The 22010-nt window shown below is 48.0% G+C and overlaps 1 long non-coding RNA gene across 1 annotated transcript; it reads right to left on the bottom strand.

Annotated features, from left to right (window-relative positions):
- Positions 1-19308: 19308 nt before the first annotated feature.
- LOC138106857 (uncharacterized) lies at positions 19309-21439 on the bottom strand. Its single transcript, XR_011149155.1, has 3 exons — positions 21353-21439; positions 20827-20964; positions 19309-19532 (listed from the first exon to the last, which is right to left on the bottom strand). It is a non-coding gene; the product is annotated as an uncharacterized lncRNA (long non-coding RNA).
- Positions 21440-22010: the final 571 nt, after the last annotated feature.

Genomic DNA, 22010 nt, shown 5'->3' with positions numbered 1-22010 from the left:
TATCAAGAAATATCAAGAAAAAATATCCAGTTATCACAATTCTTGTTGTACATGGCAGAGAAGGCCTGGCTGCTTTCTGTTAAAACCCTTGTTTGGCTCAAGGCCTGTGTGTACACAATTATTTCCTCTTCTCCATCTTTGTGTTCACCCAAGCTCACATTTCCCTGGAAGAGGGCTCCCTGGCACTCCTTGTAGCTGTTTTTTGATTACCACAAGCAGCCTCTCCTATACGAAAAGGATAGGACTGGAGTCCAGTTTTCCTGGCAGCTCTCCTCTAGTGCCAGCTGGACCCTCTGATCAGAACTACTTCTCTGTGGCTACTGGCACTGCACTGCGGTGCAGCGGTACCCAGGTCGGGTGCATGAGGTGTCAGGGAGGTGTAGCTGCAGTGGCAAAGGTCAGAAAGGGCTGCAAAACCCTGTCTGGAAAGCCAGGTGAATGCCCTGGTAGCAAGTCCTCACCCCTGTGCTGTGCTGCCCTGGCTGTGCTGGCAGGTGAGCCTATTCTGGGAAGGATGAAGTTAACTCCACTCCCTCAGCACAGCCTGCAGCATAGATTGATTGCAGTGCAAAGGCATCCCAAATTTCTAAGCCTGCTGGTCAGCCTCAGGACTCGGCACTGATGCATCCCCAGAGAAATCTGAAAAAATAACTGATTCCATAAAAGTAGCCTATCAACGTTAACTTCTCAAAGGCTTTTTCCTCCATTTTCCTCCATTTGCTGACAAATATGAAGATTCTTCCCCCTCAGCTATTGCAACGGTCTTGTGCAGTCAGGACCCTCGGCTGCTGAGGCAGAAGTGTGGATTTATAGCACTGGCTTTTGCATAGTATAATGCTGAGCCTCAGGGATCAAGGGTTATGACATTTTTATGGCCTCTCTTCTCCTCCCTCATATGAATATGAAGCAACTGTAAGGAAAAACATCTGGTTTCACTTTTCTTTTCTCCACCACTGTTCCCATCTGACAAAACCTTAAAAACTTGCCAGTGCTCTAGTGAGCTGTGTGTGCCAGCAGCCTGCAAGGAGCCAAGGATTTTCTGGTGTCATCACAAGCGAGAGTACACTGGTCTGGAAGCACTGGCTCCATCATTGCTAGAAGGCAAGACTACCCAGATTTTGTCCCACTGACAGATGCACTGGCAGCCCTCCTCCTTTGCTAGAGCAGGCTGAAGGGTTGCTAAAAGACTGTCCCTCCATCTTGATCTCATTACAGGCAGCATCTCCATGGGGAAATGTGGGCCACTGTGGAGAACACTGTGAGACGAGCCAACCCCTGCTGTGGGCAGGGAAAACAAGATGCAAGGAGAAGTTCTGCCTCACCTCAGAGTCTTCAGAGGGATTCTTCTGGGGTAGAAAAACAGTCTTGCTCAATTTCTGAACAGTGGCATGCTGAGAAAGGCTTGTGCCTGGCTCTGTGCTCAGGGCTAGGCTGCACCAGAAAAGAGAGATGAGCCCAAAAATCCCAGAAGCTCCTAGGTCCAGGTGGGACCCACACTGTCAGTCAGGAGGAGAAGCACAAAATACTACAAACTCCAAGGCCAGTCTGGCAAAGGTGGCCAATAGCTGGCCAATAGCCTGTTTCCACAGCTGGACACTAAGAAATATAATCAGTTCCCTCATGTTATCTTACTTATCCAAGGAAAGACAAAATTGAACTGTTTCCAGGAATCTGAAAGCATTTCTCCTTTATCTATAGGAAAGGAAGGCATCTATGCAACAGGCGGTGTTGTGGCTCTGGAAAACCTCCAGAAATAATCTCTTCTCAAGATCCCCCATCTTTAAACCCCTAGAGGAAACCAAGTGGACTGTTTGGACTCATCTTACAATAGAGGGACAACTGCTGAGTGCTGGCCCCAGGGACGTGCTGCTGAGTACTACTGCCATGGAGGCCATGAGATGTGAAGGTGCTTTATGGGGATGAAGTCCCAGGACTGTGGCAACCAGGATCATATGTGAGGCATTAGAAACAAATCCTAAGACTAGAGCACCCAAATAAACAACACTGGCCTCCAAGAAATGTCTCCAAGGGACAGGAACCAAAAGTGCTCATGGCAAAGGATATTGAACATGAAGGCGCACAAAGAAAATGTTCTGTGCTGTGGGCTGCAAGAGAAGACCCAGGGTATTGTTTTCCAGTTTCTTTCTCTCTTTTTGACTGTCCTTCTTGACTATGCCAATAAAAAAACCACCACTCCCTCCTCTTATTCTTTTTCTTTGTTTACTTAACTTCTTTTCCTCGTAGCAACTGCATAGAGCTGAAGCCATCTGATATTTCCAAGTAACCAAGACCATTATTCACTGAAGGCACTGGCCTGGATCCTAGTTGCTGCTGGTTTCATACTCAACACAAGCCTTGCAAACAGCTGTAAATATCTCTGTACAGTACTCCACTCATGTCAAGCCGACCCTAATTCTTACAAGTCCCCTGGGATGCAAATAAAAGTGCTGCCAGAGAAAATAGGTGTGCTAGGTACACTTTGGAAGGACAAACAGCAGCAAAAGAGGAGACACTGTAGAAATACCATTTTATAGCCTTTTCCAAGGCATGCAAAGGGGAAGCAGGTGAAAGGAGTTGGTGGTGACCAGTATTTGCAGGCCATGTGATGGTATGAAGAGACCTTACATCTGAGTTAAACTAGGACAATGAAGACTTTCTGGATCATATCCCAGCACCCAGAGGATGTTTGAGAAGGAAGCTGGAGCATCCCCTTCCCACTTACTCTTCCAAGCCTTTGTTCCAAGAATGCAATTATTCTGGCATTACCCAATTTATTCATCTTCTTTCCTTCTGTTCACACAAAAGGCCTGTGTTTCATGTGAACCTTTGTTTAAGGTTAAAGAGCACCATAAGTGCCAGGTAGCAACATTGCATTACACGAATGATGAGGTCAGGGTAAAATCCCTGTTAAGGAAGAGAAGTCTGTGCTTTGCACCTCTCCTTGCCAGAGTCACAGAAAGGAGAAAAGGACAGGGCACAAAAGCATGTGACAAAGTGCAAAATCTGGTACTTCTGAGGTTTTTTTTTTAAATCTGCTTCACTCCTATAACCAGAGGAATGCAAAAAAAAAAAAAAAAAAAACTCAAAAAAACCCACAGTGCACCAACCTAACTGTTTCACTAAAAAAAAAAAAAAGTCACTAAAATATCTTTTGAGTTTCTTTTCATTTCAAAATACAGTTCAAGTCAGAGATGGGGGTGGGAGGGACATCCAGTCCCTTGAAAGCTCCCCAGAGAGTTAGGCACTCATAACACTCCCTCACCTTTTATTGCCCCTATTCCTCAAATCCTGCCCATCCCCTGTGTGATTTTATGCTGCCCTTCTGCTCTCCTTCCCATCTATCATATGGTATCTCCCTTTTCCGCTCATTTCCTCCTCTTCTCTGATCCACTCATGCATTCCAGCTTCCCTCACTCATCCCAAAGGTTTTTGGAACATCAACAGTCCTCCGATGCCTTCAACCTCTCATCCCACATGGCTGGCTGCCCACTGCCAAGGGGCTACCCTCCTGACAGCAGGGCTGCAGGGGGCTAAATCCTCTGCTTCTCATGGCCAAGTCAGTTCCTCCACAAAGGAGAGCAGAAACTGTGGGGAGAAATTTCAGCCTAGCTGGGGGAGGCAAAGAAGGCACAGTGTGAAAGTCCACAGCTACATACCAGGAGATGGAAATCAGTACAGCTGGTACTGTGTGTTCAGCTCGCAGCCAAAGTCCTTTCTCTCAAGGTTGTGCTGACAGACTACAAAAACAACGGCTGAAAGCACAGCATGAAAGCAAGCGATGGGGAACTTGCCCCAGCAGAAAGAATCCGTGAAGAGGAAGGTTTAACATGTTTGTTTAGATGTCATCCCTTGGCAGGGGCTTGTCAGGAGGGGCAATGAAAGGTGTTAATCCAATGCACACCTAGTGCTTCTTGATGCACATGTGTATTTCTCCCAGCCTTTCCACCTAAGTGCTCTCCTTAAGACTCAGCCCTTTCAGAGTGACATTTAAGAAGGACACCCCAGACCACCCCCCATCTGCTCCAAGACATGAGATATGCTGCAGATGAAGACATGTGGCAAGCAAATTTTTACCAGGAACAAATATTTGCCATCGTTCTGGATGGCTGCTACGTCACACTACATTCTTCCTGGCACACTAGGGTGGACAAATATTCTTGGAAAAGTAAGTAGGTTTCTGCCATCAGAAAGGGCTGACAAACACTTCAGGCCACTGCACCCCGGGTCTTCATTTCTTGTCAAGCTGGGGGCCCTACCATAGGTAGGACTATGCACACAGCTGGGTTCTCTTGTGTGCTGGTGAGATGAAAGAGCCAGAGGGTCAGGTAAATACTAGTTAGAATGATATGGACACCCAGCACAGTGAAAACTGCACTAAGGGTTGCAGATACATGCCCCGTGCTAACCAGCCACCTCTTAAGATCTTTCAAGATTTCCACTGCCATTTCATTTATTCTCTTGCTCAAGTGCCACATCTACCTGGCAAACGAATTCCCTCTTTTCCCTTATGCCAAGTTTCACTCCAGCATGTCAAAACCACTGCCCTACACTGCAGCATTCCTTTCCAAGTGAACTATTCCCCCCCTCCCTCCCACAGGTCCTGCTGATGGCAGCTCGAGGTTGTATAACTGTGCGCTCCCTCCTTGATAATAGCGAGAACCAGGATTTCCTGGTATGCCAGAAATGGTTTTGCCACTCCTGCCTGTGTGAAAGGGGTGGGACAGGAGGCGAAGCAGCCATCGTGTGTTACAGCTCTGGGTCGTGTCTGTGCACCTTGACATCCCGCCAGGCTATAATAAGAGAGACCTGCAGGGAGCAACATATGTCAAAGTTGGTAATTTTCCTTCCTGCCTTCACTCCTCAAAACCGCCTCAACTGGATCAACGCCCGCCCAGTTCCTTCTTTGGACAGCCAACGAAGCATGCACACTGCAGGAGCAGCTGCCAGCTCTGCTGGAAAATGTACAGACCAAAAGATCACCTGTGAGCACGCAGCCTTGGCATGAGCTGTTCTGCACGTCTGCAGCTCGACAATGCTGCTGTGGCTTTGGGAGGCAACAGCAGCCGACCGCAGTGCCGGCCGGCCACTCGCAATCCACAGCCAGAGGCGCCTCTGAAAACATGCTCCCTGCAGCAGGGAGACTTTGCAGAAGCCTCACAAACCTCCCCTCATTTTTATGCAGAACCAGGTCAATAATCCTCTCTGTGTCCCTCCCCCAGCAATTTTTAGCTTCCCTGGACAGCCATGGTGTCAGTCCACATCTGGAAAGGGCATTGCTGGGCCATTTGCAGCTGGATTGGAACCAGATGCAGGAAAGATTTGAAAAGTCCCTTGCACTGTCTTCCTTCAGACTTCCTTAGTGCTGCACTAACACCAAGTGCTGCCTACTTGTGCTCCCTGCCATGCCAGGCATTCAGCTGAGATGCAGCCCTGGCACTGGGCAGCTGGGCTTGGAGAACTAAGTGGTCTGTGGGGCCCACAAAGTTGGCCTCCTTCCCAAGAAGAATCATCAAAAATTGCACAAAAAAGCTCCAGTCTCTTTAGGTTTGCAGAGGTTTTGATAACTCCTATAGCAGCCAGGTTTTTAACTGCTTCTATGGACATACTTCAGATGCTGCATTGTCTGAGGCTGTCCCACCCCTCATCAGGACCAATCTGGTTTAAGATTCTTTCTGAAGAAAAACTATAAACTCACCTCGCCAGCGATCTTTGAGCTCCCAGAATTGCCAAAGCAGTTCTGCTTTGCCTTTCCTCCTTCCTCTTGCCTCCCTTCCCCCCAGCTACTTCACAGATGCATGTGGCCCACTTCACAGTTTCTAAGCCCCTACCTGAATATGGGATTTGCAGGCTGCTTATTTTTGTGACGTTTGTTTCAGGGAAAATGGGAGCATCAGTGTCATCACATTACCGAGCTCACCACATTTTCTGCATTGAGCACAGGCAGCCTGGCAATGCTGCTTGACACTGGGGCACTCCTTTGACAGGAGCAGGAAAGACCATGTACTCACACCAACTAATTAAGCTGATTTATTTTTAAATGCTGTAATAAGGCAGGCACGGAGTGAATGGAGAAGTGCAAACCCACTGAGATCTAGAAGGCTCTCAGAGCTGTCTTTATGCTGTTGCTTTATGCCTCTGCCTTCCTCTCAGTTGTCCCTGCAAGTGATTCAGAAAACCCTGTTTAATCAGATTCAGCTCCTGCCATCTGTTAAGTGAGACACTATAGGGACTGAGTATTGTAACAAAATGCATATCAGAATTGCCCTTGATTTACCATACTTTGTGCAACATGTCTTGTTGCCCTCATTCACAGCAATCAGAGCAAGGCTTTAAGGCTCCTTTTCTCTTTGGGGTGTAATGACTCACTGCAGTGGATGAGCAGGCCCCACCAACCCTCTGCATCCCCCCAGCTCTGAGTCACAGGCTGGGATTATAGGGACTTCTTAGGATTACAGACAAGCACTCTTCCAGAAATCTCCTTCTCTTCCACCTTTGCCAGTGCCTTGTTTAACAGAGGCTGTGTATGCTCTCTGATGTGGCAGAAAGGATGGAAATTCAGGGAATTCCAGACAGCTTGTGTCTGTATGGCCACATGTCTGATCAAAGGTACATATCGATCAGCTTGGTCAGTGATACCCAGGACACATAAAGATGGGATCACATAAGTCCATCCATCTTTGTGCCAGGGAGTCTCTTCACAGTGAAACAAAAGTGTGTATTGGCAGTTGGCAGAGGTGGGTACTTTGCAGGATGCCTGGCACTGCTGAATGGCCCCTCCAGATGGCATTGGAGCAGGGGCTTCATTTTACACACCTTTTAGATTATGTGCTTTGTGCTTTTTCAAGCAGTCACAGGTCTGTTGTGGTGGGACAGCAACCTTATTTCTTGAAGACAACTCAGCAAGATGCATCACAGTGCCATGGGAGCAGTGCTGATTATCTCCTCCTGGTAGGGTGGTTTAGCTTGCCTCTCACAAAATCCCTGGCTAGGCAGTACCTGCCATTTTGGAAGAATATCTGCAGTGGCTGGAGGGGATGCATACCCCACTGTGCTTGGGAAACACCTCCCCACGTGCTTCAGTGTGTCGCCCAGGCTACTGCTGCTGAAATACCTGACCTGGTTTTACAGGGATGGATACAAACACGAACATTAACGTTTGGAGAGTGACTCAGAGAGTCAGGGACTTTAATGAAATGTGTTAAAAAAAAAAAAAAAAAAAGAAAAAAAGAAGAAAATGAAAGAGGGAGAGCTGACATCAAAGTGAGCAATAGAGGACACAGAAATTGATGGATTTCACACTCGGTCGATTGTTGCAATTAATTACATAGAAGGAGCTGTGACAGTGTGTACCAAACTGCTCCCCCCACGCAGCTGGAAACTCCACAGTTAGTGAGGCCAAGGTAATCAGATGTTGCAGAGGATCCAGTTGCACCATGTATTTCCACATCTTGCTCAAGCTCCCCAGGTAAGTGTCTGAATTTGGTTTCTGTGGTACCACACCATGTGCCCAAATTCGTCAGGACAGGCGTGTTTGTGCCTGCTACCAGCCTGCTGGGTTTGCCTCCCCGCGGGGGAAGCAGGGAGGAAGCAGAGAAATTGTCGGGTTTGCATTTCACAACCGCCTGCCTAATCCAGGTTGCTGTGCACATCCCGTGGCTCAGCCTTTCAGGCCCAGTGTGATGGGAAGCGGGAGGGAGTGTTTACACAGCCCGCTGGCTGCTCTGCAGTCGCTATAGCAACCCCAAGGGTCAGTTTATAGTAGGAGAGGAAGTTCACTTTTGGGGAGTTCAGCTTTCCAACACCAGCATCAAGCATGGCTGAAAAACAAAAGGCCAGGCAGTGGGAGGAAACACATTTAAAGGAGCTTCCTATGTGTAAAACCACCCGAGCTTTCTCAGTCACGGGGAGATGCTGCATTCCTTTCCTCTTGGTCAAAGGCACGCTGCCATCCGGCTGATGCCTGAGCTCTCTCCCACAAATGCCTGTGTGTGTTTGAGAGCAGGGCAGCTGTGGAGGAGTGCAGCGTGGTGCCCCACTTCCAGAAACACCCCTGTGCTGGCAGCCCCAAGCCAAGAGCCACAGGACCAATGTCCCAAGTGTACTCGTTGCACACTGGCTCTGCAGAGGCTGTTTGCAGACCTTCACAATGTCTCCCATTCTTTCCATGGCGGGAAGAAATAACAGGCACCGTCCTTTCTGGCCTGGATGTAAACCAGCAAATGTCTGTGCATCCAGACTTTGAACTTATCGTGCTGAGACTTAGTCTGCATCAGTGCTGCCAGTGGTACTGTGATTAAATCTGAAAAAACTGGCAGACGTCTCTGAGGTGATGGCTAGGGAAACACCCTCTTTCCAAACACTACCATCTACCCCAGAAAGCTTTTCTTGACCTGTACAGCTCCTTGCTCTGTTAAACCTCATTACCAAAATGGCCTGAATACTGACCAAGAGCTAAAAGAGCATCTGTCAGCCACTGTTAAAACAGTGGGACAGTGTCAGAGTGCAGTCACCCTGGGGAACTGTGTTTTCTCAGGGAAAGAGGTAATAAACACAGCATCCTCTGAGCCACAAGGGAAAAGAGCCTGCAGCCTGAGTCCTTTTCTCTCCCAGCAGTTCCCATCACTGGAGCTCATTGCAGCATGGGGGCCAGAGGGCTGCTTTAAAGAAAGGTCCACCCCTAGCTGAACAAGACCAACAGTAGATGGGAGAACAGGACACAAACTTCTTGAGCTCCCAGTTGAGCTCCCCACTGTGCATCACACTCCAGGGTTTCAGAGCAGGGTTTCCAGTTTACCTACCCTGTGTATTACCCCTCTGTGGTGCATGTAAGGTTATAAAAGGACTCCTGCACTCAGCAGCTGCTGGAGAAAGGGCCCTCAGTAGTCTTGTGCTTGGTCAACAAGTGGGGACATGCAGTGGGTACTCCTGTGCCTGGTCTGGGCTGCAGTGTGGAACATAGAGAGAAGGAAGCCTCGAGAATCCCAGGGAGGTGAACTGACTGCAGTGTCAGAGCAAGCATTCCAAGGCCTGTTTTCCCTTCTAACATGACAATTTACATCAGTGAAGTATCATTCCAATTAAAGCTCCTTCTTTCTCCTCATCCATGAAGATCTGTCCACCAGTACTTGGCTGCTGGCTGGCTGGGAGATAAACAAGGTAATGGCAATGTTAATGGCTGTGCTGGAGCCTGCTGTGCAGGCAGAGCTTGGGGGAGCTAACACAGGTGTTTCCCAAAGGAGGGAGTTCAACAAAGAGGCAGCCCAGGGGAAGAGAGGGGGATAAAGAGAGGATATGGGAAGGAGAGACTGCACAGGTCTGTGTGTAGGAAGATTGGGGATTGTGATACATTATGCCAGAGAAAATATGCAGAAAGACACAGTGTCATGGAGAAACACAGGTTCAAAGGAGATGAGAGAGTTACACCATGAGGCACTATACAGGAGAAAGAAGGACCACATGGATGGGAAGGAATTATCCATAGATGAGGCCTTCAGAACCAAAGTGATAAAAAGAGAGGAAAGATGAAAACAAGTGTGGGTGCTGCAGGGGCAGAATGGCAATGAAGGCTACATAGATGAGAAAGGTGGCTGAGTGAGGGGAACAAATTCATCTGGCTATACAAAGATGTCAGATGTGCTTGAGAAACAGTTGTATTGAAGATGCAACTCATACCAAAGCAGATGTCAAATACATCATACATCTATTTCTCTCTGAAAAGGGGGAGCTACAGTAATGATGCCAGAAGAAGACATCCACCCCAAGCAAGTCAGATTTCAGTGAAAGAACCCTTTATGCCTAATAATCCTCTGCTCTTGGGTGGCAAGCGGAAGGGCAGAGCTTTGGGATGAGGGCTGTATGTGTGTGTCTGTTTGAGGGTGATCTCCTGGGAGATTTTCCCCAGGGCTGGGTGTTACCCAAGGAAACATGAGTAGGTTTCAGCGCTGCTTCACTGCTGAACTCCTTAGCAGAGAGGACTTTCCCAAGGAAACTCCACAGGTGGGTTTCACTTTTGCTGGCAACACCCATCTCACACGTTTAACCCCACAGGCTTTGAGCGGGGGATGCTCATAGGGCCAGCAAGCAACAATATGTCCAGGAGAAATGAGCCAGCCTGCAGGACAAACTGCAAGAGCCGGTGGAACAGCTTGTGCACTGGGAGGGCCCCTTACCCTGTGGCTATGGCACGGCAAGGATGCCCAGAGGATTAGGCCTCTGTGTGCCCACAGCAAGCAGGCTTTGGCATCCTTCAAACAGGCTGCGGTTCAGGCCCCAGCTTGGGAAGCCCTTTCTCCACTGTCCTCCCCTTCCAGCCCTGCATGTGGATGAGTCAAAGCAACTCCTGGTGTCTCAGGGCCACCCAAGTCCCACACAGCCTGCTGCTAGCCCTGGTTACAGGACAGACCTGCCTGATCTCCTTACAGTAATTAACAACAGCCCTTCAGATGGTTTAATGTCACCAGGAGTCTTTCTACAGGCTCAGCTCATGTCCTAGAACAGTGCTTCCCACTCCTTTTTCCATGTCAGTGAGCAAAGAGGGCTCAGCCTTCTGCCCTGGGTTCCATCCTGCAGCACCCCCAGCTCCCTGCATCTGCCTCACTGTACAGCCCACGCACAGCGCCCAGGGATGCTGCAATATCAGCTGAACTGGGCCACAGAGCATGGAAAAAGCAGGAGGGTACCCAGGTGACTGAGACACCAGCAGTACACACAATAATGGCTCAAAACCTTGGCAGGGCTCTTTGGAAATATTACTTGTGGGCAGGGGGGACAGGGAGGTGGAGGAAGTGTTGTCAGCATTCTTTTATTCATACTGTATGAAGAAAAATACCCTGAAACAATGCAGCTGGGATTGGCAGCAGTTGTGAGTCACTTGCCATAGAGGCAGAGGTCTGTGGGAAGCCCCAAGAAGGGCAGGAATTTAATCCATCTCCCCAGATGCTGCATAAAGGTGTAAAAATGTGAGCTTTGGTACTGGCTCACCATCTGCTTTGAGGTACATGTAACAACACAGTAAATACCGTTTGCATGTATTTGCAGATTTACTGGTCAGATAAGTGGTAAGGATGGTATGAAAAAGGCCTGCTTAGAAAGTAAGGTTAAAAAGAGGCATCTTCACCTTTGTTGCTACCACTACTTTGTATGGAAATAATGCTTATATTCATTAGACTGTAAGTGGTCATCACAGAGGGTAAAAATAATTAGGGAGGAAATAATAGGAATGATGTTATTTAACATTGTAAATGTTTCTATATCCTCACCTGTGCCTGGATATTGCCACTGCATCCACCTCAAAGGGAGTTTATTCAAAGAGAAAGAAAAAATTAGAGAGAGAAAAGACAAAAATTGTATTGAAGGAGATTGAAAAGCCAAGTGGAAAAACCTTGTACCCCATAAAATCCTCTGGCTTGTTAGAAAAGGTTTATCCCCCTCAAGTCTAAAGGAAACGAAAACCTCCAGTTCCACAAAAAAGACTGGAGAAATTTTTCTGTTTGCCCACTCTCATCACTTCTGCCCCAGGGACAACCTCACCATTTTAAACTGATTTTCTAATTCTGCAGAATTAACCTGACCCAAGGTACACCTCTTGCCATCAGCTTCAAATCACAGCGGGAGAAAAAAGCCACTTCACTCCTGCCACATCGCTGTCCCCCTTCACTCTCCGCTGAAGACAAAAGCCTGGGGGGGTCATTTCTGTTTTCTCTGAGATGCTGATCCTGGGGGGACAATGAAGCCAACTTTCCACGAACATCTCAAGGCTAAGACAGCTTTCAGAAAGGGGATCAGGCTTTAACAAGACACCTGAATGAGGAGCCTGACCTTCTGAAAGGCTGGGAGGCAGGTCACCAGCATCCCAGTGGGAAGTGACATAGGTGAATCCTTATGAAAGTGCAGCATCCTCAGCTCGTTCAGCTTACTCTAAAAGGCAGAGCCTCAAAATGAGTCATGTTTGAGACTCAAGTGGGAGATGGGGAGAGTCACGTTTTAATGTCTTTGTTGCAGGAGCCCAGACAGCACTTCCTTGTGATTATGAGGACTGGTACTTTGCTTTTTGCTTAACACACTGTCAAGAGAAATGTATTCATATATCAGGAGAGAAAATTACCTACAATAATAACTGCAATAATTCCTGCTCACTTTTGTCTTGTCTTCTTTTGCAAAAATGGCCTCCATACAGAAAGGTTTCCTTAGGCAGTATGTCTGATAGATCCTATGCTTTCAAAATGCATTTCTCTGCATCTAGCCAAATCTTCAGAGAGGGCATTTTTTGTTCATCTTTTTTATCACACTGGGGGCTCTAACTGGTGTCTAGGTCCTCCTGCCCCTTGAAGCAGTCACATTTCCACTTAAGAGAATAGCAGTCAGGCCCATTCCAGGCACATCTCTTATGGCTGAAGTGCTCTAGAGCAGCTGTTCTTTAACTTTTGCTTCTTTTTGCAGCTTTCTTTCGACTGTTCTCGTTATGCTTGGCTTAGCCTGTTTCCCAAACACACAGGACCACTTCCCTTTCTGTCTGGGGACAGTTCCACTTTCTCACTCTCATCTGCTGGCATGCTGTAGGTATACTGAGGTGTCCAGCTCTCTACAGGAAAGAGGTTTAATGATCATAAGATGTCCCGGTGGAAAATGCACCACTTTTCAATCATGGGAGCATGTCAATATTCATACAAGCCAGGGAAACCCTTACTAAAAGAGAAAAATCCTCTACATTTTTGTTCATTCTTCTTGAGGGTGTCCCTTCAACAGCACTCAACAGCTGTTAAATGGGATAATCACCTGCTATCCTCATGTCACTAATTCAAATGCTAATGGCTCTTATCCATGAGAGGTTATTCAGCCATCCGGTATCCCAGGTACACTTTGGATGAGGAGAGTGCTGAAGGGATTAAGCTCCCTTCTGGGATTCTAGAAACATTGGAAAGAAATGCTTTCAGACTAATTTGGAGAGGAGATAATATCCAAGTGTATTTGGGTTGTATGGCAAGGTTTTTGTAGTGGGGTGGCTCCAAGGGTGCCTTCTGTGAGAAGCTGCCAGAAGCTTCCTCCATGTCCAAAGGAGCCATTGCCAGCCAGACCTAAGATGGACCTGAAGCTGGCCAAAGCTGAGCCCATCACTGAGGGTGGTAGTGCTTCTGAGATAATGTGTTTAAGGAGAAGAGCAATTGCAGCTGGAGAGAGGAGTGAGAATATGTGAGAGAAACAGCCCTGCAGACACCAAGGTCAGTGAAGGAGGGGGAGGAGGGGCTCCAGGTGCCAGAGCAGAGATTCCCCTGCAGCCCAGAGTGCAGCCCGTGGTGAGGGCAGGCTGTGCCCCAGCAGCCCATGGAGGTCCACAGTGGAGCAGATATTCACTGTGGAGGGCCCCATGCCAGAGCAGGTGGATGCCCAAAGGAGGCTGTGAGCCCATGGGAAGCACACACTGGAGCAGGCTCCTGGCAGGACCTGTAGCCCCACGTAGAGAGGAGCCCACCCTGGAGCAGGTTTGCTGGCAGGACTTGTGACCCTGCGGGAGATGCACACTGGAGCAGGCTGCTCCTGAAGGACTGCGCCCCATGGAAGGGACCCACAGTGGGGCAGTTCATAAAGAACTGCAGCCTGTGGGAAGGACTCACCTTGCAGAAATCCATGGAGGACTGTCTTCCATGGGAGGGACCCCTGGCTAGAGCAGGAAAAGAGTGTGAATAGTCCCCTCCCTGAGGAGCAGGGAGCAGCAGAGACAACATGTGATGAACTGACAGCAGCCCCAGCTCCCTGCCGCCCCTGCACTGTAGCCCCAGTTCCCCATCCCCCTGCCCTGTGGGGAGGAGGTAGAGAATTTGGGAGTGAAGTTAAGTCCAGGAAGAATGGAGGAGTGGGGGAAAGGAGTTTTCAAGATTTGGTTTTATTTCTCATTATCATACTCTGATTTGATTGATAATAAATTAAACTAATTCTCTCGAGTCCGTTTTGCCCATGACTGTAATTAGTGATCTCTACCTGACCTTATGTCAATCAAAGAGCCTTTTCTCTGTCCCATCCAGCTGAGGAGGTGAGTGATGGAGCAGGTTTGGTGGGGACCTGGCATCCAGCCAGGGTCAAAGACAGGAAAACCGGGCAGGGATGAGGCCAGCAGGAAGGATTTGTGTGTTTTGATGCCTCAGAGGGGCTCCATCCCAATGCTGAAAGACCCTAGTGCTGGTGCACCCAGCCCATCCTCGATGCCAGCCAACTCAGCCAGGGCTCAGTTTGATCTCAGGAAAGTACTGCTTGTGCAGTGGTAGTGCTCAGCAAGCACAGGTCATCATTCTGCTCTCGTGGCTAAACCACTATCCCAGCAGTGCAGTATTGGCTACCTGCACAGAAACAGAAGCACCTCTTCCTAAGGGCCAGACACTGCCACAACTCTGCTCCTGGCCAGGTAACACCAGGCTCAGTGACCCTCCAGCCATACAGTGCAAAGTGCCAAGCTGTCAGTACCCCATGGGGCAAACCCTCTGGTGCTCCTTGCCTCTGTGACAGGAAGAAGGCTGCAAAAAGCAGCAGCAAAACCTTCAAAATCAACACCACTTTTATGGAGCAGACCTTGCAACTTGATCCATGCTTTTGTGTGTGTGCATGTGTGTGTGTGTACAAAAGGCAGTTCAGTGCATTAATTTATATTTCATACACGCAATTCCCAAAAAATCTCCTGCTCTCTACAAAAGTATGTATTGTCTTTTACATGGAAATAACCACAGATTGTATAGTCACACTGTTAAACAGGTCACACCATTACCTGTCAGTGGTATCTACACAAAAGCAGAGCCGGCATTAAGCCTAAAACTAGCCTGTTATGAAACCGCTGATAGTACATGACCCACGGGAGATGGGCCATCAGTGTCTGTCCTTCTCCTGCACAGCATTATGGTGATGACAAAGGAAAGGAACAATGGTCACTTTGGCTTCCACTGCAGGAACTGGTGGATGTTCCTTACCCATCCCTTCTGTTCTTCAAGGAGGGTACCCAGATCCCTGGTGTCTTCTGTCTAGAAAGTGGCAAGTAGGAAGAAAAAAAGGAGAATTAACAGATCAATATCGTACGCTCGAGGGGGATATCTAGAAAGTGAGGAGGGTAAATGGCTGGAAAAAAAGGATAGATCTTCCACAGCTCTCAGCAATGCTCCCCTGAAACACTTGTGACCACATTCTCCAAAGAGATCAATAATCAATGAACATGCACTTTTATATTTTGAAAAGACTATTTTGATGTGAAACCAATTATGTGTTTCATAACTGGTCTTAAGTCCATGGAGGACACTATTATTTAAGGCATTTCACTGGCCAAAGCACTTTCTCAGCCTCACCATTCATCCTTGACTTTCTTTTTAATTTTGAAATGATCCTGTACTCAATTCTGCTGGCTTGATATCTCCAGTCTCCTCAGTATGTCATTCCCACTTCTAGTTCCTCAGCATCTTCTCCTCTGAAGAGTTACTTATGCACAAGAAAAGTTGTTCTCATTTCACATTCCAAAAAAAATGTGTATGTATCTGTTGCCATGGCAGTGGTGTGGGTTCCAACCAACCATTTTAGCCACATTAACTTTAAAACGGTAACCAAGTTTGAAACTCTTTGGTTTCCTCCCAGGAAACACAGAACCAGAGCAGTCAGCCCAATAATGAGTGCTGGAACACATTTGCCCTTGTGGGTTGAGGGTGACCACCAGGCAGCCATGACTGGTCCCCTCCACGGGCTGCAGGGATGACCCAGTTTCTCCTCAGAGCTGTCATGGCAACCTCCACGGTTGTGTTTGCCATTTTGCATGGAGAAATCTTCATTTTCTGGCTACGGCAAAGCAAGAACTCAACACTGGTGGCAGTGCAAGTTGCAAGTGGGAGAGCAGCTCAGCCCTTCACGCCAGATCCTGATCCTGATCAAAGCCCATATCATGTGGTAGCAAAGAAGTTGGACACAGAAGGAGAAGCAACCTGTCTCTTACACTTTTCCATTCTGGTGCTGCTCTGTTCCTCACCAGGAGGCACATTCAGGCTGGCTTGATAAAGAAATGAGGCACATGGAGCCATTTCATGTGTGCACACCATGAGGCAGAGCCTGCCCCTCTTCATTTCCAGAGCTCCCTGAACTGAAGGTCATTGCCCATACAGACCGGACCCAGCAGAGGTGTGGTACCCTCAGATCCACAAAGTCCATGGGAAGAGTCCAAACAGGGGAGAGCAATCATGGCTTCACACAGAGGAAGGCAACAGTGGGAACTCAGTCTGTACTGGAGAGTCTGCATGAGCGTGGCACGGGTTGAGGGGCACCTGCCTGGGTTGCTCCCAGGACCTCTGGTTGTGCATTTACCCATTCCCAGCCACTCAATACTCTGAGACGGAGCTGCCCACAGCAACAAAGAAATGCCAGCACTTTACACTAAAAACCTTGCCAGTGAAAGGGGAGAGAAAAATGTTCTGAACCATGAGGCAGACACCCAAAAATCCCTCCTATGTGGTGGGGAGAAGGTAAAAGAAGAAAAAGTAAAGGAAAAAAAAAAAAAAGAAAAAAAAGAAAGAGGGAAATGCCTGGGAGGTTTGATTCATAATGGGAAATGAGCTGTAAGATAATGTGCTTGGACTGGCCAAGCTGAGGCGGGTGCGAGAAAAGTGGGTGACAGCCAGCAAGCACCAGAAAGAGCCCAGGCAGTGGAGAGGGAAAAGCACAGCCTGCTCAGAGGGAGTGAGATGCACAGAAAGTGCATGCTAAGTAGGAGTGCCAGGATAACATTTGAAAAGGGGAAAATTTAGGCTGAGTGTCAGGAAAAGCTTCCTGACAGTGAGATGCATGCACTGGAGCCATCCCGCGGGAGAAGCCCTGGAAGCCTCATCACTTGGCTTGCAAGGGCTGAGCTGGAGGAAAGCTGCAAGTCCTGGAAAGGCCTTGCAGAAATCCAGAGCTTGCAGAAAGTCAAGAGCAAGGCTTGCATTAATTACAGGAGGCTTGACTCAGAGATGAACTCCACAGCCAGGAAGATTGTCCAGGAAGAGGGAAACTCCCAGTAGGTGACTGGGAGGCAGCGGGTCCCATGCACAAGCATTGCTCTCCCCATGGGAGCCTAGAAACAAATGGATGAGCACGATAGGGAAACAGATAGGGAAATAAAAAAATCCCTTCTCCTTTAAGGCAACATTATCTCTCAGCAAAGAGCTGCTCTGCTCTGGCCAAGGCACAGTCAGTCAGGGCTCAGGCTTCTGTTAGTCTGGGCCCCTGGGAAGGCCAGCTGCCAAAAAAAGAGGGAAATTTTGCTTTAGTCAGGGGGTAGGGCATGGGTGTATTGGGAGGGAAAGGAGAGAGAGAGTGAGGGAGCTTGCACAGCAGAGCGAGGGAGAGAAGGGGGACGTATGTATGCACTGTCTCTGGATGTGTAGCAAGGCAAGAAGCCCAGCAGGATGGCTTGGAAGTGGGGGAAGGAGGTAATGGCTGCAGGCAGAAGCCAAGGCAGGAAACTCCAGGAATGATGCTGTTTCTCTCCTATCAAGAAGAAGCCTTGTCTGAAGAAACTCGTGTTGAAAACAGTCAGGGCATGGACTCCATCCCCAGAGCTCCCTGAGCCACCAGCCTTCCCCATCACAGGAGGAGGAGGAGGCAATTTCCCCTGTGGGGAGGCAAACAGAGTAACTTCTCCTGCAGGGGACTATCCCTGTGCCCCATCCCTGGGCACACTGCTGGGCCAGCTGTGCCCAGCCTGGCCGGGTGGAGCCTCTCCATTGTGGCACACCAAGAGCTACAGCATGCAGCTCCAGAGCTGTGAGCCAAGCTCACAGGCAGCCTGGTGTGAGCTGAGCATCATCCCACCAATTTCAGTGGCCTTACTGGGAGCTGACATCACAATGTCACTTCCACAGCATGAAACTGAATTTGAAACTTTGATCCCTTGTGAGCTCCTTCTACCCCCAAGGAAAGCATCTCTGTGCCAAATGTAGCCACACATTTGTGCAGGAGATAGTCAGGCACGGGCAGTTAAAGCAATAACTGGGCTGTGGCACAGCTGCCCTGGGAGTGCCATCCCTCTCCCATCCCAGCTTTTACTGCTGTGTTCCTTTATTCGGATACACCGCCCTCTCCATTTAAACAGCAAACCCAGCAGGGCAGGAAATGACAGCCCATGCTCTTGCCGAGCCAACAGAAACGGAGCTAAAGTGGAAAGCCTATTTTAAGAGTGAAGTACAATATAAAGAGGTTGCATTTATTTCCAGACCAGACGTTACAAACCCAGGGAATTCAGAGTTAAAGTTATGCTTAAAATAAATTCGAACTTGTTGAAGTGTGGCAGTGTGCTACCAAGGCATACAAATAGCCTTAATTTTGCCCTGCAGTGACACACAGCCGTATGACTGTGATTAAAATGCTTTAGTACTTGTGCTCCTGAACTAGATTACCCTGATAAATACAATTTTTTTCCATATTCCCTTGATTTTCTCCTCCCCCAACAACCCTGTGCCCCAGATATTGCCACTAGCACAGATTTCACTGCCTACCAGGAAAAAAAAAAGATATCTATCACAAGTCCTTCACATCTGTAATGGGAGCCCCGGGCTAAGTGTTGGAAATACCCTCCCTCCCACCATCAGATCCGCAGCCACCCCTGCCCAAGGCTCTGGAGAGCATAACTGAAGTGTGCACCAAGTGATCATTTAGCCCTGCTGAGGAGAAGGGAAGAGCTTTCCTCACACCTTTGGTACCACTGTAATCTACAGTCATGTATTTATTTTACAAGCCCATTAAAACCTTGGGTTTAAAGTGTAGAGAAAATAAAAGAGAGAGAGAGAGAAAGAAACATCATCTGAATAAACAATTATAGTTTTTTGTCAAGGATTCAGGAGCTAATCGAGTCCAGATCTGTTCCACATTCACATTTACATGTGAAATTGTACTTACTGAGCTAGAAAAAGTCAGATTAACATCAGGAGTCAGCTCTGCCCTTCAGCTACATAGTGCAAACTCTGGAGTGAATGAGGGCTCCCAGGGTGTAACAGAAGGCAAAGTTTGGCCCCAAATACTTGAGGGCCAGTTGGCTGAGATGCACATGAAAGTGGCTGCTCTGCACTTCAGCCCAGTTCGAAATTATTCTCCAGAAACTGTATTTACTTAAGAGAGTGGGTGGCCCAAATTGTCACGATGTGTTCAAATATTTGGCACTAAATCACAGCTGTCCACTTATTTGCACTTTTGCTGCTGGGCAGCAGGAACACCCCTGGAATCAGTCAGCATCAGATGCATTAATGAACTAACAGATATATTATGGTTTACAGTTTGGACTTCTTTTGTTCACATAAATACACACCTCCTCTCTGCTTGTTTCCCAGAACAGCGTATCTTCTCAAATATGTTGACTTTCAAAGCTGTATTTTATTTGGCCTTTATTAATGAGCTTGCAGAGTTTTCTGTTACACATGGAAAAGCACCTTGCCCCTAGCAGCCTTTCTGAGCATTACACACAATCCTGGAGACGCTCAGGAGTGCGAGGGGAAATGGTCCAGCCTCCGAGAAGTTCCTCTTCACAAGCCAAAAGCCATCCTCTGCATGCAAAGATCCCAAGTAAATATGGAACCAATAACAACCACGAGCAAAGACCTTTACATAAGGAAAATATTCACAAAGTCCGTGTTACAAGTCACATTGTCTGGAGGAAAATGCTTGCACCTTTGCTCTGCAGAAAGCAAGTAATTTGTTGCACCAAAGGAAAGAAAATGTTGTTATCTGGGTTAGCACTCCCAAAATTGATTCATCCCACTTCTCCGCTGCCAGAAACCTTTTATAAATCACAGCTATAGCATAGGCCATGATTTAATAACTTGCCAAGAAAATTTATCCTGTGTAAGAGGGCTTCATGACCGGTGTCAATTCTTTGCAACTTGTATGCCTAATGGATGCTAACTGCAAACCATAATCATTTTTATTAAACAAATCAACAGAGTTTTTACCGGGGTAATGCTCTAGCATGGAATCAGTGAGAGCCAGGTTCTTGTGTGTGTGAATAAAACAGTTTTTCAGAAAAAAAATGCTTATTTGCTGACACTGGAGTTTCTTGTGGGAATACATCACATTTATAATTAAATTTTCATCTGGAAGATTTTTCAGGTCAAAAATGGAATTTCTGGTCAGAATCATAGCAGGGAGGAACACACAGGAAGCCAGGCTCTCAACTGAGCACAGCCAAACCTCTTGCATCCCGAGGACTTGGCTTAATTATGGAGCAAGCCGCTCATCTGCCATATGGCTGCTCCTTACCTGGTCTTGACCATTTTTGGCCATATTCTTCCAGCACCATTTCCTGGTTCTCCTTCCAGCCCCCCCCCCCCAGAAGCAGAAGGTGCAAAGCCATGGACTGAAAGGATCTGCTCACTGTACAATTGTATTTTCCGGGAAGCATCCCCAAATGGGTGCCTGCCTCCAGCCGGAGAAACACGAAGGAGCAACCCCACGGCCAGCAGCCGCTCTCACCCACGCAACAGGATCTGGGAGAGGATGTCTGGCCATATCTGCCTTCCCCTCCATGTGCAGGAACACACCATATCAACAGAAAACACCTTTGGTAAGAGCATAAATGCACCTCCCTCCCCGGGAGGCTGCACGGGGTTATCTGCAGCAGTGGAAGGAAGCAGGAGAGCCGAGCTGCTGGCAAGCCTTCCTATGCTCACAGCCTGATTCACCGGAACAGCCCAGCTGCTTTTTGCCACCATAATGACCACACACCAGAGCTGCAAGCCTGGTTTAGCCAGCCAGTTTGTGACACTCTCGTGCCCACAGAGTGGTACTGAATAGCTGGAAGGGGCTGGTGAGCCCCTCCACGAGCTCCTCTGCGTTGCATACCTCAGCCAGTCTGCTGCAGCAGAGGTTGAAACCGAGTTGTCACCAGCCCCACTGCACAGCCTCATCCTCCGTTCACCTTCAGGAGGACAAGTCAGAAGTGGTTCAGTTCAGCCACCGCAGTCAAATGAGTCTGAAACACTGTTAGGAGGGATTAAAATCACATGTGAGTGTGTGTGTGTGGTTTCACAACACCTCCCTCTCCCCACTGCCAGCCACACCAGTTTCCTCAAAGAAAAGCAGAACAGTAGAGCACAGACCCAAAGTTATGCCGTGATGCATTAGAGCCTTGTTTTCCCACTGCCTAAAGAACTGACCCAGCCCCCTCAAATGTTCCCAGCATATTTGAATTGTGAGTCAGAGACCACAATGGAGATACTTGCCTATCTTGACAAAGTTTAAGTATCTCCTGCCAAACAGCAATCACAGATTTTTTGCTCTGTCACTCATGAGTCCTGTTCCTGCTTCTCTAACCACACAAAACACACTGCCTCATTGTGGAAGCCAGGATTACTGTTTGGATGCTTACCTGTAGCATCTCCAACTTTTCATAATCCCCTTCCTGAGGAGTGCTGCTAACAAACCCGATGGAAATTTGCAGGTATTGAAAGCTCAAGTCTCTGTACCAAGTGTGGAAGCAATAGAGGATGGAAAGAATAGCAATGCTGAAAAGTGAGGCCAGGAAACACTTCATCTTTGCAGGCAGGATCTAACATTTAAAATGAATAATAAATCAAGAACAAGATTTCCACAGACTGGTCTGGCACCTCACTTAGCAAAACACCCTGAGGCTTAGGAGTTAATCTGTGATGGACCCTTCCTCGGGCTTCATTTGCCATAGCTAAAGCAATTGCCTGTCATGAGTTAGCATCCAGAGTGGCAAAATAACTCTTTCAGTTGCAGTGGCAAGCCTGCAGCACTGAGCAGGGCTCCATTTTCTTCCACACCCCCCCCCACCACGTCATCCAAACAGCCATACAGCCCTGCTCGGGGCAGAAAGATTATTATTTTACTCATTGTAGGTCACACTCATTTCCTATTTGTTAATTTTCCTACACAATCACGAGTGCTAGAAACATTTTTTCCTAATTAGCTTCCCCCCACCGGCCCTTTTTCTTCTATCAAAAGGCACAATTCTCACACAATCTGAGCACTCTGGCAAAAAGGCACGAGGGCTTCAAGGAAAT

This window comes from Aphelocoma coerulescens, chromosome 2 (assembly GCF_041296385.1).
Source record: "Aphelocoma coerulescens isolate FSJ_1873_10779 chromosome 2, UR_Acoe_1.0, whole genome shotgun sequence".
In the NCBI taxonomy this organism is placed as follows: Eukaryota; Metazoa; Chordata; class Aves; order Passeriformes; family Corvidae; genus Aphelocoma; species Aphelocoma coerulescens.
Note: the sequence above shows the minus strand (reverse complement) of the source record. Positions and strands in the feature narration are given on the sequence as shown.